The sequence below is a fragment of the Oncorhynchus gorbuscha genome, linkage group LG22 (assembly GCF_021184085.1).
Source record: "Oncorhynchus gorbuscha isolate QuinsamMale2020 ecotype Even-year linkage group LG22, OgorEven_v1.0, whole genome shotgun sequence".
Taxonomy (NCBI): Eukaryota; Metazoa; Chordata; class Actinopteri; order Salmoniformes; family Salmonidae; genus Oncorhynchus; species Oncorhynchus gorbuscha.
This window is the reverse complement of record NC_060194.1, coordinates 22185853-22203268: the sequence shown is the minus strand read 5'-3', so window position 1 is coordinate 22203268 and position 17416 is coordinate 22185853. Positions and strand designations below refer to the sequence as shown.

The following is a 17416-nucleotide window of genomic DNA, read 5'->3' as shown; positions in this document are numbered from 1 at the left end:
AGGTTGAAAACCAGGCGGGCTGTGGCATTCTGGATAAATTGCAGGGCTTTGATGGCACAAGCGGGGAGTCCAGCCAACAGAGTTGAAGTAGTCTAGACGGGAAATGACAAGTGCCTGGATTAAGACCTTCTCCGCTTCCTGTGTGAGGAAAGGTCGTACTCTACGGATATTGTAGACTATGATCCTGTAGGAGTGAGTCACTTTTTAAAATGTTTGCAGAGAATGACAGGGTGTTGTCCAGGGTCACGCCAAGGTTCATTGCACTCTGGAAGGAGGACACTGTGGAGTTGTCAACAATGATTGAGAGATCTTGGAGCGAGCAGGCCTTCCCAGGGAGGAAGAGCAGCTCTGTTTTGTCGAGGTTGAGCTTGAGGTGGTGGGCCGACATCCAAGCTGAGATGTATGCAAGGCACGCATAGATGTGTGTCCCCACCTGGGTGTCAGAAGGGGGAAGGAGAATGGTAGTTGAGTGTAATCCGCAAAGCAATGATGGGAGAGACCATGTGAGGATCTGGCAGAGCTGAGTGACTTAAAAAAAATATTAGGGGGTAGATCAACTTTAATATTGTATAAAGACTATAGCTTCCACCAATGTAATTGTCTGCATCACTTCCAATCCCCCATATATTGTTTTTGCAAATACACATACATCCGCACACACATATCTTTAAAAATATATATTTCCTTTATTACCCTCCAACCTTACCACCCCTCCCCCAATTGGAGTAAACTAGTGAACAACAACGCTTAGGCCTGTATTTCCAGCTTATACATACTATATACATTTTATGGACACGGTCTATTTTACAATAGTTTCATGTAGTTTGTTTTTAACTCTTGTCCTTCCTCTACCCTCAACCTCTCCCATATATTTCTGATGCTCATCCGGTTTGATTTCTATTTGCCATATCTTTCAAACTATGCTCTTTTCACCAAAGTTCTGAACCCATGTACGTTTTACAGACACAGTATGTTTTACATTAGGTATCTTGTTGTTATTAGTCCCAACCTTCAGCTCCATTCAATCCCTCCCATCTGTCTCTTAACACCATCCATATTGGATTTCTATTTGACATAACTGTGCTGTGATGTTTCACAAAAGTTCTGAACCTTTCTATTCTCGTTGTTTCTACACATTGTAAATTGAAAGTATTATTATATTATTAATCGATTGACTATTACTTTTCAGATCGCCCAGTAGTGAGTGCTCCAGGTAAATATTGCAATTCTTCAGCCATTCCTCGACCTGTGACCCAAAATAATCTTCATATTGACAGTACCAAAACAAATGATCTAATGGTTCTGCCTCTTCGCAGAGGCAGAGCTGGGAAGGTTGTATCCCCCATATAAATAACATTCTATTGGTTGAAAGAATTCTGTATAATAAAAAATATTAAAAAATCCAAGTTTTACCTCAAAAATCTCTTCCCAACTATTTTGCAATCTATATGTCACGGCTGTCAATATTTTGGTCCTTAAATGAAACTGGTATACTTTTTTATTCATCACAATTTTCTTGAACCAATTATGTTCTTTAATGCAGGGCCGACAGACAAGTTCCTTACTTGTATGACACCTCCACCAGTCCTATTCATGATTACGACAGAGCCTGGGCACGAACCAAGAGTCTCTGATGGCACAGCTGGCGCTGCAGTACAGCGCCCTTAAACACCCGCCACCCTTTATTCATGATTTAATTTACAAAGATTATACCTTTTTAAAACATTTAAAAATGTATATATGAGTTTTTGTTTGTTCTGTCTTTTCTGGTGGATTAAATTGAAATTGAAACCAACTTTCTATGGCTTGTTTTAAAAATAGCGAGTGACTTGGTGAAAAGAGAAAAAAGGAGAGGACCTAGAACCAAACCCTAGGGGACACCAGTAGCGAGAGCACATGGTGCAGACACAGATCCTCTCCACACCACCTAGTAGGAGTGACCTGCCAGGTATGATGCAATCCAGGAGTGTGCAGAGCCTGAGACACCCAACCCTGAGAGGGTGAACAGGAGGATCTGATAGAGCCTGAGACACCCAACCCTGGGAGGGTGGACAGGAGGATCTGATAGAGCCTGAGACACCCAACCCTAAGAGGGTGGACAGGAGGATCTGATAGAGCCTGAGACACCCAACCCTGGGAGGGTGGACAGGAGGATCTGATAGAGCCTGAGACACCCAACCCTGAGAGGGTGGACAGGAGGATCTGATAGAGCCTGAGACACCCAACCCTGAGAGGGTGGACAGGAGGATCTGATAGAGCCTGAGACACCCAACCCTGAGAGGGTGGACAGGAGGATCTGATAGAGCCTGAGACGCCCAACCCTGAGACGGTGGACAGGAGGATCTGATAGAGCCTGAGACACCCAACCCTGAGAGGGTGAACAGGAGGATCTGATAGAGCCTGAGACACCCAACCCTGAGAGGGTGGACAGGAGGATCTGATAGAGCCTGAGACACCCAACCCTGAGAGGGTGGACAGGAGGATCTGATAGAGCCTGAGACACCCAACCCTGAGAGGGTGGACAGGAGGATCTGATAGAGCCTGAGACACCCAACACTGAGAGGGTGGACAGGAGGATCTGATAGAGCCTGAGACACCCAACCCTGAGAGGGTGGACAGGAGGATCTGATAGTAAACTGTGTTGAAGGCAGCGGATAGATCTAGGGGGATGACAACAGAGGAGAGAGAGTCAGCTTTTGCAGAACAGAGAGCCTCTGTAACACAGAGGAGAGCGGTCTCAGTTGAGTGAGCTGCCTTGAAGCCTCACCGGTTAGGGTCAAGAAGATAAGTCTGAGAGAGATAGCGAGAGAGTTGGTCAGACAGCAGGCTCAAGTGTTTTGGAAATAAAATAAATAAGGGAAATATATATATTTTCATTTACCCCCCTTTTTCTCCCAAATTTCAATCTTGTCACATCGCTGCATCTCCCCACCGGGCTCGGGAGGCAAATGTCGAGTCAGGCATCCTCCGAAACATGACCCGCCAAACCGTGCTTCTTAACACCCGCTCGCTTAACCCGGAAGGCAGCCGCACCAATGTGTCGGAGGAAACACTGTTCACCTGGCCAGCCGGACATCACTAGTCACAGGATTTAATCTGTCAAGAGAGGGGAGAAAGAGGTCAAGGTGTAGGGTAGTTCTGTGTGAGTGGGATTAGTGGGCTCAGTAGGCTGAGTGAATAAGGAGCGGATGCCGTCAACCTTTTTTTTTCATTAGTGGTTGACAAAGTCGTTCGCAGAGAGTGAGGGGGGGGGGTGGAGGATTAAGGAGGGAAGAGAAAGTGGAGAGGAGTTTCACAGGGCTGGAGGCAGAAGCTTTTAGAGTGATAGAAAGCAGCTTTCACAGCAGATACTGAGAAAGAGAAGGTGGAGAGGAGGGAGTGGAAGGATGATAGGTCCTCCAGAAGTTTAGTTTTCCTCCACTTCCGCTCAGCTGCCAGGAGCCCTGTTCTGTTAGCACGCAGTGAGTCATTTGGCCATAGAGCAGGAGGGGAAGGTCGAGCCGGCCGGGAGGATATGGGACACTGAGATGCAGACAGGGAGGAAAGTATGGTCGAAGAGCCAGAGTCAGGAGACAGGAGGGAGAAGGATTTAGCAGACCGAGGATAGGATAGAAGAGGAGAGAATAGTGGGAGAGAGACAGCAAAGATTGCAGTGGCGCATCTGGGTAGGGATGGAGGAGAGAAAAGGAAACAAAGTAGGAATCAGAGACACGGAGGGGGGTTACAGTGAGATTAGTAGGCAAACAGCCTCTAGTGAAGATGAGGTACAACATATTGCCTGCGTTGTGAGTATGAGGTGACTGGGAAAGAGTGAGATCAAATGAGGCAAGGAGGGGAAAGAATGAGGTGTAAAGAAAATAATTGAAGTCAGGCGTCGGGGGGTCAAAGCCGCCTAGTACGATGAGTGGTGAGCCATCATCAGGAAATTAGTTTATCAAGGTGTCAAGCTCATTGAGGAACTCTCCAAGGGCACCTGGTGGGCAATAGATGACAACAATGTTAGGCTTGAGTGGACAAGTGACAGTGACTGCATGGAATTCAAATTAGGAGATGATCAGGTGTGTGAGGGAGAAAATAGAAAATCTCCAGAAATGAGTAGCACGGTGTCACCACCATGATGACCAGATGCTCTCGGACTATGAGAGAACACCTAGTCAGATGACGAGAGAGCAGCTGGAATAGCAGCGTTCTCTGGGGTGACCCATGTCTCTGTTGGTGCCAAAGTGTAGGGAATGAAGGGCAATATAGGCTGAGATTAACTCCGCTTTATTGAACGCAGATTGGCAGTTCCAAATGCTGCCGGAGACTAGGAAATCCACATGGGTTGTGCACGCAGGGTACAAAAAAATGATAAGGGTTGCAGTCACCGGGTCGTGAGCATCTTTAAAACCTACAGAGAGAGGAGCGAGCTGGGATAGAAATCACACACATACTTGCCAAAGCTACAAAAGAGCTAAATGAGAGCATCAGAAAATAACTAGGTAAAATACTCAAGTGAGAGAGTGATGTGGAGCCTTCCTCTCTTTACTTCCTCAAACAACTCGGCAGAACAACTCGGAAGAAAGTCTTTGTTTCGGCGACAACATTGTCGTTTGACAATACCACCGTTTACAGCTGCCACTGAAAAATGAGGGGGAACTAAAAGTACTAACACTAATTCCTAGCAAAGGTGAAAGACATACTTCCCAGAACTGATGCTGATTGCCTAGTAGAGGTGAAGAAAACACCCCCTAACATACAATACACCCACAAATTAGCAAGACTGTTAGACAAATAGGCCTGAGACTAGTCCACAGCAAGTCACAAGTACCGAGCAATGATTTAAGTAGGCTACTAGGTAAAAGACAGCAATTAAATTAAATTGCCCTAGCAAGACAATACCAACAGCTAAAAATGCCGCTGGAGAAGAAGGCAGATGTTGTACGTGTGCCCAAACGATTGTGTTTTTTTGTTTGTCTATTTGTAACTTATTTTGGAAACTTATTTTGTACATAATGTTGCCGCTACCGACTCTTATGACCCAAAATAACTTCTGGACATTACTCACCACGCGATTACTCACCACAGACTGGAAGAATCCTTTTTTTCCTTTAACGAGTCAGACGAGCCCAACGATAACTATCTACTGCTTTCTCGGGAACAGGCCCAGATCCCCGTGATTTGTGTGAAGAGGAGGCAGAGAAAAAGGGGCCAAAGGGAGGTCTGCTTTCTGGGAATTTGTAGGCAATCAAATAAACCCCCACTTCCTTCCATTCTGCTGGCAAACGCTCCATCGTTGGATAATAAAATGGATGACCTACGAGCAAGATTAAACTACCAACAGGACATTCAAAACTGTAATATCTTATGCATCACGTCGTCGTGGCTGAACAACGACACTATCAACATACAGCTGTCTGGTTATACGCTGTACCGGCAGGATAGAACAGTGGCGTCTGGTAAGACAAGGGGCGGCGGCCTATGTATTTTTATCAATAACTAAGGAATATCTAAGTAAGTCTTGAGCTATTGCTCGCCTGAGGTATAGTATCTCATGATAAGCTGTAGACCACACTATCTACCCAGGGAATTTATCTGTATTTTTCGTAGCTGTTTTACATACCACCACAGTCAGAGGCTGGCACTAAGACAGCATTGAATGAGCTGAATTCCGCCATAAGCGAACAAGAAAACGCTCACCCAGAGGAAGCGCTCCTAGTAGCCGGGGACTTTAATGCATGGAAACTTAAATCAGTTTGACCTAATTTCAATCAGCATGTTAAATGTGCAACCAGAGGGGGAAAAAAACTCTGGACCACCTTTACTCCACACTCAGAGACGCATACTAAGCTCTCCCTCGCCCTCCATTTGGCAAATCTGACCATAATTCTATTCTACTGATTCCTGCTTACAAGCAAACATTTAAGCTGGAAGCACCGGTGACTAGATCAATTAAAAAATTGGTCAAATGAAGCAGATGCTAAACTACAGGACTGTTTTGCTAGCACAGACTGGAATATGTTCCGGGATTATTCCAATGGCTTTGAGGAGTACACCACATATGTCACTGGCTTCATCAATAAGTGCACCGATGACGTTGTCCCAACAGTGACCATACCCCAACCAGAAGCCATAGATTACGGGTAGCATCCACACTGAGCTAAAGGAGCAGGTTGACACCTTCACGTTCCTTGGTGTCCACATCAACAACAAACTAACATGGTCCAAGCACACCAAGACAGTTGTGAAGAGCGCACGACAAAACCTATTCCAGCCACCCTAGCCATAGACTGTTGTCTCTTCTACCTACATGTACATATTACATTTAACATTTACATTTACATTTAAGTCATTTAGCAGACGCTCTTATCCAGAGCGACTTACAAATTGGTGCATTCACCTTATGACATCCAGTGGAACAGCCACTTTACAATAGTGCATCTACATATTTTAAGGGGGGGGGGGGGGTGAGAAGGATTACTTTATCCTATCCTAGGTATTCCTTAAAGAGGTGGGGTTTCAGGTGTCTCCGGAAGGTGGTGATTGACTCCGCTGTCCTGGCGTCGTGAGGGAGTTTGTTCCACCATTGGGGAGCCAGAGCAGCGAACAGTTTTGACTGGGCTGAGCGGGAACTGTACTTCCTCAGTGGTAGGGAGGCGAGCAGGCCAGAGGTGGATGAACGCAGTGCCCTTATTTGGGTGTAGGGCCTGATCAGAGCCTGGAGGTACTGAGGTGCCGTTCCCCTCACAGCTCCGTAGGCAAGCACCATGGTCTTGTAGCGGATGCGAGCTTCAACTGGAAGCCAGTGGAGAGAGCGGAGGAGCGGGGTGATGTGAGAGAACTTGGCAAGGTTGAACACTAGACGGGCTGCGGCGTTCTGGATGAGTTGAAGGGGTTTAATGGCACAGGCAGGGAGCCCAGCCAACAGCGAGTTGCAGTAATCCAGACGGGAGATGACAAGTGCCTGGATTAGGACCTGCGCCGCTTCCTGTGTGAGGCAGGGTCGTACTCTGCGGATGTTGTAGAGCATGAACCTACAGGAACGGGCCACCGCCTTGATGTTAGTTGAGAACGACAGGGTGTTGTCCAGGATCACGCCAAGGTTCTTAGCGCTCTGGGAGGAGGACACAATGGAGTTGTCAACCGTGATGGCGAGATCATGGAACGGGCAGTCCTTCCCCGGGAGGAAGAGCAGCTCCGTCTTGCCGAAGTTCAGCTTGAGATGGTGATCCGTCATCCACACTGATATGTCTGCCAGACATGCAGAGATGCGATTCGCCACCTGGTCATCAGAAGGGGAAAGGAGAAGATTAATTGTGTGTCGTCTGCATAGCAATGATAGGAGAGACCATGTGAGGTTATGACAGAGCCAAGTGACTTGGTGTATAGCGAGAATAGGAGAGGGCCTAGAACAGAGCCCTGGGGACACCAGTGGTGAGAGCGCATGGTGAGGAGACAGATTCTCGCCACGCCACCTGGTAGGAGCGACCTGTCAGGTAGGACGCAATCCAAGCGTGGGCCACGCCGGAGATGCCCAACTCGGAGAGGGTGGAGAGGAGGATCTGATGGTTCACAGTATCGAAGGCAGCCGATAGGTCTAGAAGGATGAGAGCAGAGGAGAGAGAGTTAGCTTTAGCGGTGCGGAGCGCTCCGTGATACAGAGAAGAGCAGTCTCAGTTGAATGACTAGTCTTGAAACCTGACTGATTTGGATCAAGAAGGTCATTCTGAGAGAGATAGCGGGAGAGCTGACCAAGGACGGCACGTTCAAGAGTTTTGGAGAGAAAAGAAAGAAGGGATACTGGTCTGTAGTTGTTGACATCGGAGGGATCGAGTGTAGGTTTTTTCAGAAGGGGTGCAACTCTCGCTCTCTTGAAGACGGAAGGGACGTAGCCAGCGGTCAGGGATAAGTTGATGAGCGAGGTGAGGTAAGGGAGAAGGTCTCCGGAAATGGTCTGGAGAAGAGAGGAGGGGATAGGGTCAAGCGGGCAGGTTGTTGGGCGGCCGGCCGTCACAAGACGCGAGATTTCATCTGGAGAGAGGAGGGGAGAAAGAGGTCAGAGCACAGGGTAGGGCACTGTGAGCAGAACCAGCGGTGTCGTTTAACTTAGCAAACGAGGATCGGATGTCGTCGACCTTCTTTTCAAAATGGTTGACGAAGTCATCTGCAACATATTACCTCAACTAACCGGTGCCCCAGTACCCCCCTGTACAGTGCCTTGCAAAAGTATTCATCCCTCTTGGCATTTTTACTATTTTGTGGCATTACAACCTGTTATTTAATATTATTTTTATTTAAATTTCATGTAATGGACATACACAATATAGTCAAAATTGGTGAAGTGAAATGAAAAAAGAACTTGTTTCATAAAATAAAAAATAAAAATGTAAACATAAAAATGGTGCATGCATATGTCTTTACCTCCTTTGCTATGAAGCCCACAAATAAGATCTGGTGCAACCAATTACCTTCAGAAGTCACATAATTAGTTAAATAACGGACCACCTGTGTGCAATCTAAGTGTCACATGATCTGTCACATGATCTCAATGCACCTGTTCTGAAAGGCCCCAGAGTCTGCAACACAACTAAGCAAGGGGCACCACCAAGCAAGAAGACCAAGGGGCTCTCCAAACAGGTCAGCGACAAAGTTGTGGAGAAGTACAGATCAGGGTTGGGTTATAAAAAAATATCAGAAACTTTGAACATCCCACAGAGCACCATTAAATCCATTATTAAAAATTTGAAAGAATGTGGAACCACAACAAACCTGCTAATAGAGGGCTGCCCACCAAAACTCATAGACCAGGCAAGGAGTGCATTAATCAGAGAGGCATAAAAGAGACCAAATATAACCCTGAAGGAGCTGCAAAACTCCACAGCGCAGATTGGATTATCTGTCCATAGTACCACTATAAACTGTACACTCCACGGAAGAGTGGCCAGAAAAAAAGTAATTGCTCAAAGAAAAAAATAGGCAAACACTTTGCCAAAAGGCATGTGGGAGATTCCCCAAACATATGGAAGAAGGTACTCTGATCAGATGAGGCTAAAATTGAGCATTTTGGCCATCAAGGAAAACGCAATATCTGGTGCAAACACAACACATCCCATTACTCCAAGAACACCATCCCCACAGTGAAGCATGGTGGTAGCAGTATCATGCTGTGGGATGTTTTTCATCAGCAGGGACTGGGAAACTGGTCAGAATTGAAGGATTGATGGATGGCACTAAATACAGGGAAATTCTTCAGGGAAACCTGTTTCAGTCTTCCAGAGATTTGAGACTGGGACAGAGGTTCACCTTCCAGCAGGACAATGACCCTAAGCATACTGCTAAAGCAACACTCGAGTGGTTTAAGAGGAAACATTTAAATGTCTTGGAATGGCTGAGTCAACGCCCAGACCTCATTCCAAAAGAGAATCTGTTGGTTTACTTAAAGATTGCTGTACACCAGAAGAACCCATACAACTCAGTTTTGCCTTGAAGAATGCCAAGCTTATAGAGACATACCCCAAGAGACTTGCAGCTGTAACTGCTGCAAAATGTGGCTCTACAAAGTATTGACTTTCTGGGGGGGGGGAAGTTATACACGCTCAAGTTCTGTTTTTTTGTTTATTTCTTGTTTGTTTCACAATAAAATAAAATACATTGCATTGTCAAAGTGGTTGACATGTTGTGTAAATCAAATGATACACCCCCCCCCCAAAAAAAAAAAATCAATTTTAATTCCAGGTTAAAAATGCCAAGGGGGTGAGTACTTTCTCAAGCCACTGCATATAGTCTCGCTATTGTTATTTTACTGCTGCTCTTTAATTACTTGTTACTTTTATTCTTGTCCATATTTTTTAAAACTGCACTGTTGGTAAGGGGCTCGTAAATAAGCATTTCACTAAGATCTACCTACACCTGTTGTATTTGGCCCATGTGACTTATAATATGTGATTTTAAGTGTAAGCTACTTATCATATGATGATCATATGATGCCCTCCCACATACTGAGGTATACCTAAAGGTGCACAAACTGTCTTTTTTTGTGTAAAATACAGTGTGTACTGTGTCAAACCTACTTCCTCTCACTTACACATTGCAGTATATTAGTACTTGCCCACTCAACCATGTATTTATTTACCTAGTGTGGGACAAGCTGTTGCTATAACATCAGAACACAATTCTAGAGGATAACTCAGCAATGCAATGTTGTTGAGGCAGCTGAAAATAAACCACAGCAATTACACTTTTAATTAGTAGTTTTCCGATTACGTCATACTATATGCTTACCTGTTGACACCTGCTGTTAGTCTGGATGAGTAGACTGCCTACCTGTATCGTATTGTGGTGTGATGTTGGATGGTGCTGGGAGGGAGAGAAGGAGAGAGGGGGGAGGGAGAGGCCACACACACCAGATGGGCTCACACTGCCCACCCAGCATCAGGAAACAAACACCCCAACAACTGGTGTCGCTCTCTACTCATTGCCCCATAGTGAAACAGGATGTTTCCGCTCCCTTCCAGTACTGCAGTTTGAGTGCCTTTCTTTTCATTAATGTTGCAACATGCCTCATTTAACAAACAAACACCTTCAAAGTGAATCAGTACTGCCATGGTGCGCTGTGTACATCATGTGTATTTATTCACTGCAGACCCCCATCCTTCCAAAAGGATGTCTTACGAGGAAACACCCTGGGAAATGCATGTTGTTGTTTTTTTTTGTTTTTTTTTTACAGTTTCCTGCATGTATGTCCTGTCTGCTTTGGGATGGTCAGCCTTTGGACAAAACAATGATGACAAACCTACTTAGCTACCACTTTTTTTATTAAATTCACTGTGAGGCTAATACATTTAATGACCGACTGACCTAGTGGGGGCAACTTAATGACACAGCAGTATAACCCTGTGCATTCTATATTGATCTTCATTAAGAATCCCTACTTAAAGAGCAACTTGGTACTGAATGTTTGTGATGCATTTACAGCCCTCTTTAGTGGGTCTTGATGCTCCTGGTGGTTTATTGGCAGTTTAATATTTCATTTCTGTATGGCTTGATTGCGTCTTACAAGGTGGACTATAAAGTATGATTGCGTGATTGACCGTAACATCCCCTGTGAGAGTCATCAAACCATAGATTGTGTAGAAATTAAACAGATATGGGATATTCTGTATAATGCCGTTTGTAAGTTAACTGTGGGAAATAGTGAAAACAATATTATACCTCTGACTCAATGTGCAAAATAAGGTGTGACAAATTTAAACCTCTGTTTTTAACCATATTTGTTTGAATATGGTGTATTGAATATTAACTTGAGGAATTACAAAGCAAATGGAAGTTGATTCAATTTATAACCCGGTAAACAGAGGAAAATTCCTAAGCGCTACGTACCTCACAGAGGAAAGCTGTTTCCTTAAACTGCCACATTTCAGAGAGACTTCTGCTTCTTATACCATGGAATGGCCCAACAGGTAAGCCTCCTAAATGTATTGCTCTGGTCATGAGTGGAGCAGCTTGCTTCCATTGAGCTCTTCCATTACAGAGAAGGCATTCTGTAGGCTTTAGCAGCATGGGGGACTTAAAGCTGATACATACTCCCCATTCAAGGAGTAGAAGGATTGTATAGGATTGGAACCCACTGCTCCAGTCAATACAGAGCGAGAGCAAGCAACACACTCTAAGTCCCATAATGCACAAGGCTCCCAGGGGGATACCTGGCTGGAACAACACTGCTCCAACACCCCCCCTACCACTTTCACCCATGTCAGTTTTTTTCATTATCTCCCTACCAGCCAATGACACACAAGGTTCCATAAAGACTATGACCTGTGCTTCTTTTTCCTCTATTTCCTATAATCAGAGCATCAGAGGAAGTATTTGCTCTCCCACTGACGCCATAACACAGCACTTCTTGTTCCTGAAGGAGTCACAGAGAGAGTAGAGGAGAGCAGTGTCTCCATCAGGGAGGGATGTCCACCTTGGATGAACATTTAACCAGATGCTCAGCCTATCGAATCGCTCTTTCTCCGTTTTCCCCTCTCAACCCACCCCCTCCAGTTTTGGATGGACCTGTCACTGTCCATTTGTTCCCCACACACACACACACACACACACACACACACACACACACACACACACACACACACACACACACACACACACACACACACACACACACACACACACACACACACACACAGTGGAGGTGCAGTGTGATGAGGCCCATCCGTGAAGCCCAGGGGGGCCTGCTTCTGCTCCAGGTGGCTCCAAAGCTGCAAAGATTCCAGACCCTCCATTTACCATCCCCATTATATACAAACCTTTGTTTTTTTTTTTGCGTTGTTCTTAACTTGTTTTGTATATACAGTTGAAGTTGGAAGTTTACATGCAATTAGGTTGGGGTCATTAAAATTCATTTTTCAACCACTTCACAAATTTCTTGTTAACAAACTAAAGTTTTGGCAAGTCGGTTAGGACATCTACTTTGTCCATGACACAAGTCATTTTTCCAACAATTGTTTACAGACAGATTATTTCACTTATAATTCACTGTGTCACAATTCCAGTGGGTCAGAAATGTACATACACTAAGTTGACTGTGCCTTTAAAGAGCTTTGAAAATTCCAGAAAATGGTGTCATGGCTTTAGAAGCTTCTGTTAGGCTAATTGACATAATTTGAGTCAATTGGAGGTGTACCTGTGGCTGTATTTCAAGGCCTACCTTCAAACTCAGTGCATCTGCTTGACATCATGGGAAAATCAAAATATTTTGTAATCTATACAAACAATAGTATGCAAGTGACGAGAGGCTAATCTGCCGTTGCCTTCTGTTCTGATAGCTAATGTTGAATCGCTGGAAAATAAATGGGATGAACTGAAAGCACGTATATCCTACCAACGGAACATTAAAAACTGTAATATCTTATTTTTCACGAAGTCGTGGCTGAACAACGACATTAAGAACATACAGCTGGCGGGTAAATGCACTCTATCGGCAGGACAGAACAGCATTCTCTGGTAAGACACAGGGCGGGGGCCTATGCATATTTGTAAACAATAGCTGGTGTACGATATCGAAGGAAGTCTCAGGGTTTTGCTCGCCTGAGGTAGAGTATCTCATGATAAGCGGTAAGACCACACTATCTATCTAAGAGAGTGTATTTTTTGTAGCGGTCTACATACCACCATAGACCGAGGCTGGCACTAAAACCGCACTCAATGAGCTGTATTCTGCCATAAGCAACAGGAAAACATTCATCCACTCATCCAGAGGCGGCGCTCCTAGTGCACAGGGACTTTAATGCAGGGAAACTTAAATCAGTTTTACCTCATTTCTACCAGCATAATAAATGTGCAACCAAAGGTTAAAAAAGTCTAGACTACCTTTACTCCACACACAGAGATGCGTGCAAAGCTCTCCCTTGCCCTCCATTTGGCAAATCTGACCATAACTCGTATCCTCCTGATTCCTGCATACAAGCAAAAATGAAAGCAGGAAGCACCAGTGACTCGGTCAATAAAAAAGTGGTCAGATGAAGCAGATGCTAAACTACAGGACTGTTTTGCTAGCACAGACTGGAATATGTTCTGGGATTCTTCCGATGGCTTTGAGGAGTACACCACATCAGTCACTGGCTTTATCAATAAGTGCATTGAGGACGTAGTATCCACAGTAACTGTACGTACATACCCCAACCAGAAGCCATGGATGACAGGGAACATTCGCGCTGAGCTAAAGGGTAGAGCTGACACTTTCAAGGAGCGGGACTCTAACCCGAAATCCCGCTATGCCCTCCGACGAACCATCAAACAGGCTAGTGCCAAGTCTATGTCCAAGATGCTTCTAAACAGCTCCTACCCCCAAGCCATAAGACTCCTGAACAGCTAATCAAATGGCTAGGAATTTTTAGGGATTTGCTTAGAACTGCATTGTTGGTTAAGGGCTTGTAAGTAAGCATTTCACTGTAAGGTCTACACCTGTTGTATTCGGCGCATGTGACAACATTTGTTTTGAAACTACTACAGCTACTTCTCCGAAATGGCCTCCCAGAGTAGAGCCAATAATAGAGCAGTCATGGTGCCAACAAGCTCTTTAGGCTGGCCAGCAGGTTGCATATCTTTCAAAGATGCGCACCCGCCCTCCCAGGCTCCATGTCGGTGTGAGTGTGCATGAGTGTGTGTGCCAGAGTCTTGAATTGGCACACAGAGGCTCCATTTGAAAACATCTGTCTCACGTGTGCACGCGTGCGTGCATTATAGAATTATAGGATCTCTATGGTGTGTGAGGCTTGGGTATCGGCCAACGTGCCAGGCAGTCCTGGGTCCATTCCTCTACAATCTGCCCACCACGTGATGGGACGTTAGGATCTTTCTCCACCACCTTGATGTTGAATATACCCCTGGCTTAGAGCTGACACAAGATAGTCAGGACGATGTGTTTCAGGAGCTTCTTTATCTATTAATAAGTGCAGTTACTTCTGATTATGGGCCATCACAGAATAGATCCACTTTATAGTATATTAACCCTTGTAGAGATGAAGCAGTATGAACATTTCACATGACGATTATAGTGACCAAAATGATCACGGCTATCAGTATATTCACAGTATTATTCAAATGTGCTGAACATTTTCAAGAAGTACTGATAGACACACTGAAATCATTTCACCAAGTTTTATATTGAAAACCAATAAACAACAAATAAAACTAGCAGCACTATGAAATGTGTGTGTGCATAAACATTCAAATAATAACGTTAACATTAAAGATGCCACCATGTGGCCATGAGAGGTAAACAAACCCCCTAGTGCAGATTTAAATGAACACAACCTTAAGTAAGCAAATCAAATAAACAAACAACCAATACAATTAGCAGCACTGACTTTGTATTGAGGCACGTCAACCCTCATCAGCCTCAGAAAGCCAGGCCTCTCAACAAATTGAAATGGCATCATGTCCTTTGCAATGAGGTCTTGAGCATTTTTGATGTGGGTGCATAAGCAGCCTGCCTTATACATGTTAGCTGGAGTGTCTGTGTCACAAATGTAGATGAGGAGGGACCAGTAGCATCACAGGGTTTGCTTGCTGCTCGCCCACTCTGTAAACAAGGGAATAGCAAATGTATTATTATTATGTTACATTATTATTAACACACACAATTGACATAAATACAAAATGAGTCTTAAGAAGACAGTGATAGTAATTGCAATGAGCCCGACAATTTACATAAATACAGGAGTCTTTTATAGGAGTCTAGAGTGTTCCTCCTGTTGAAACACTTTTACAACCAAGTCGACCTCTGCCGGATTTTAAGTGAACAAATTGTTGGTTGGGTATCGTGTGCAATGGACGAATAGAGTCTGCAGACACCCAATCATACAGCAGCATAACAACGTGTAGTGTTTTTACAAGACTAGGTAACACTGAACGCTTCAGTTTACATTATTGACAAGCTATTAGCAAGTCAGACAGACAAACCATGACATTTTCCCCCATTCCGAAGTCCCCACATCATGCATTGAGCTAAAAGTTAACTTACCTTGTGTAGGCTATAACGTAGTGGGTGGTGATCACGAATATGACTCAAGATATTTTAAGTGTTGCCCCCTTTCGCAGCGATTGGTTTTGCATGTTCTGCAGACAGGGTGACCATCTTCGATTAAGTTTCCCTCGGCACTCTTGTAAAACCAGAAATACGACCACACTTCAGATTTGGTCCTCTTCGAAGGCTGAAAAATCTCCCGGCGCTATCACTGCCTTCCGCCATGTTTTCACACACAACAAAACACACGTTTCATTACCACGGTTTTGATGATAATTCAAATTTGAAACGGTAATACGAATCATTTCAAGTGTTCTTTGGAAAAAATCTGACCGACTAAAATATTTCAAACACATGAATGACTTCAGAATCGTATTACATTATGATGAACGGCCTGCATCCAGACTTCAGATCTCTATATTATTGTATTATTATTACAGGGGTGCGGTTGGCAGGCTTCTGTCCTGCGCATCTCAGATTATGGTCTTTCACATAGGCTCCTGCCGAGTTGATTGGTCTCCATGGCAATAGAGGTGGAGACGAATGGCTTTTTCTTTGTCTTTCTTTCATTTCTGATGTTGTTGAGAAATTAACCTGTCTGTATGTCTGTCTATCTGTCTGTCCGTGTCTTTCTGATGCAAACATGTACTTTCTATGCCTGTGATATGTGGTTGTCCCACCTAGCAATCTTAAAATTAATGCACTAACTGTATGTCGCTCTGGATACGAGTGTCTGCTAAATGACTAAAATAAAAAAATAAAAATAATGTCTGATATGTAAGAATGTGCTTCATTAATGGTATTTTGTGGTGATATAATTACATCAGCAGTGATTGTCATCACACACTGTCTGTTGTTTGATGGTAACAGGCAGAAATTTAAAAAATAAAATAATGTTTTCACAGAAACAGAGTACAATCACCTACATACTGCTATCAAACACCCACACTACTTTCAAGCTCACAATATTAAGGCTCTTCCTCTGATATATCAAATGGCCTAAAGCAAAGCAGTTGTTGTATTGCATGTTTTACATATTATATTTTGTACCGAAAATAGATACTAGATTTTACATGGCCATTTCATAAGCAGACACTTTCTGTCATTCCATCCTTTACCTGTACTAACATATGAGGTGTTTGTGTATGTGTGACAGAGATGCTCTCTAAAGAGGCCCTGTGCTTTGTGCGTTTTGAAGATTGTCACTCCCTGAATCCTCAGTCAGAGCAAGGCTGCTGTGTGTGTGTGTGACTATGGCTGTGTGCAGGCCAGGTCAGGGAACAGTGCGTTGTCAGCAGGACAGCTGCAGCGTGAGCCATGATGTGCAGGCAGTCAGTCCTCTCCTCAGAACCAGGATACTGCTGTTTGCTGCTATCCAAACACGGGCCTGGGGGGCCATTTTAGTGTCAGGGGTCCCGGCACCTTAGGCTCACTAGTCAACCCTACACTCACAGGACACCATCCCCCTGACCTTGAGTGTGTTGTGTGTGTGATCGTGAATGCACACTTTTCCAATATTATATCAAACTGTTAAATACAAAATAGTTCTCATTTCTAAAAATAGAAATGTAAGATTGGACCACTGTAAAGAAAGAAACTAGCACACCACACTTCTTCCATTATCAACCAATAGCAGGCGAGTGACAGGGGCTCTGTCGCTGCTGCAGTAGTCTAGTTTGCTGCTGTCACTTCTCGTTGATTGTGTTCTCTGAGTTTGTCTCCAGGCGGTGTAGAGGCATGCCGAATCTCACCATGACAGTTCTACAGAGGTAACTCTGGGTTTGATTATTTAGGCCAAGGCTCTGGTGTTGATACATTCACTTCCTGCTAATCCTACTGCTGCAGTCCCCACTGTCAAGTCAAACCATTCTGACCTCATCATGCCTGCCTTAAAACCACTCACTCCTA

General features: G+C 44.4%; 1 protein-coding gene and 1 long non-coding RNA gene across 2 annotated transcripts in view; one reads left to right on the top strand and one right to left on the bottom strand.

Annotated features, from left to right (window-relative positions):
- The window catches only part of LOC124009140 (XK-related protein 4-like), a 72640-nt gene that overhangs the window by 9295 nt on the left and 45929 nt on the right, over nucleotides 1-17416 (top strand). The window lies entirely within an intron of this gene.
- LOC124009141 lies at nucleotides 14627-16212 on the bottom strand. Its single transcript, XR_006834230.1, has 2 exons — nucleotides 15506-16212; nucleotides 14627-15064 (listed from the first exon to the last, which is right to left on the bottom strand). It is a non-coding gene; the product is annotated as an uncharacterized LOC124009141 (long non-coding RNA).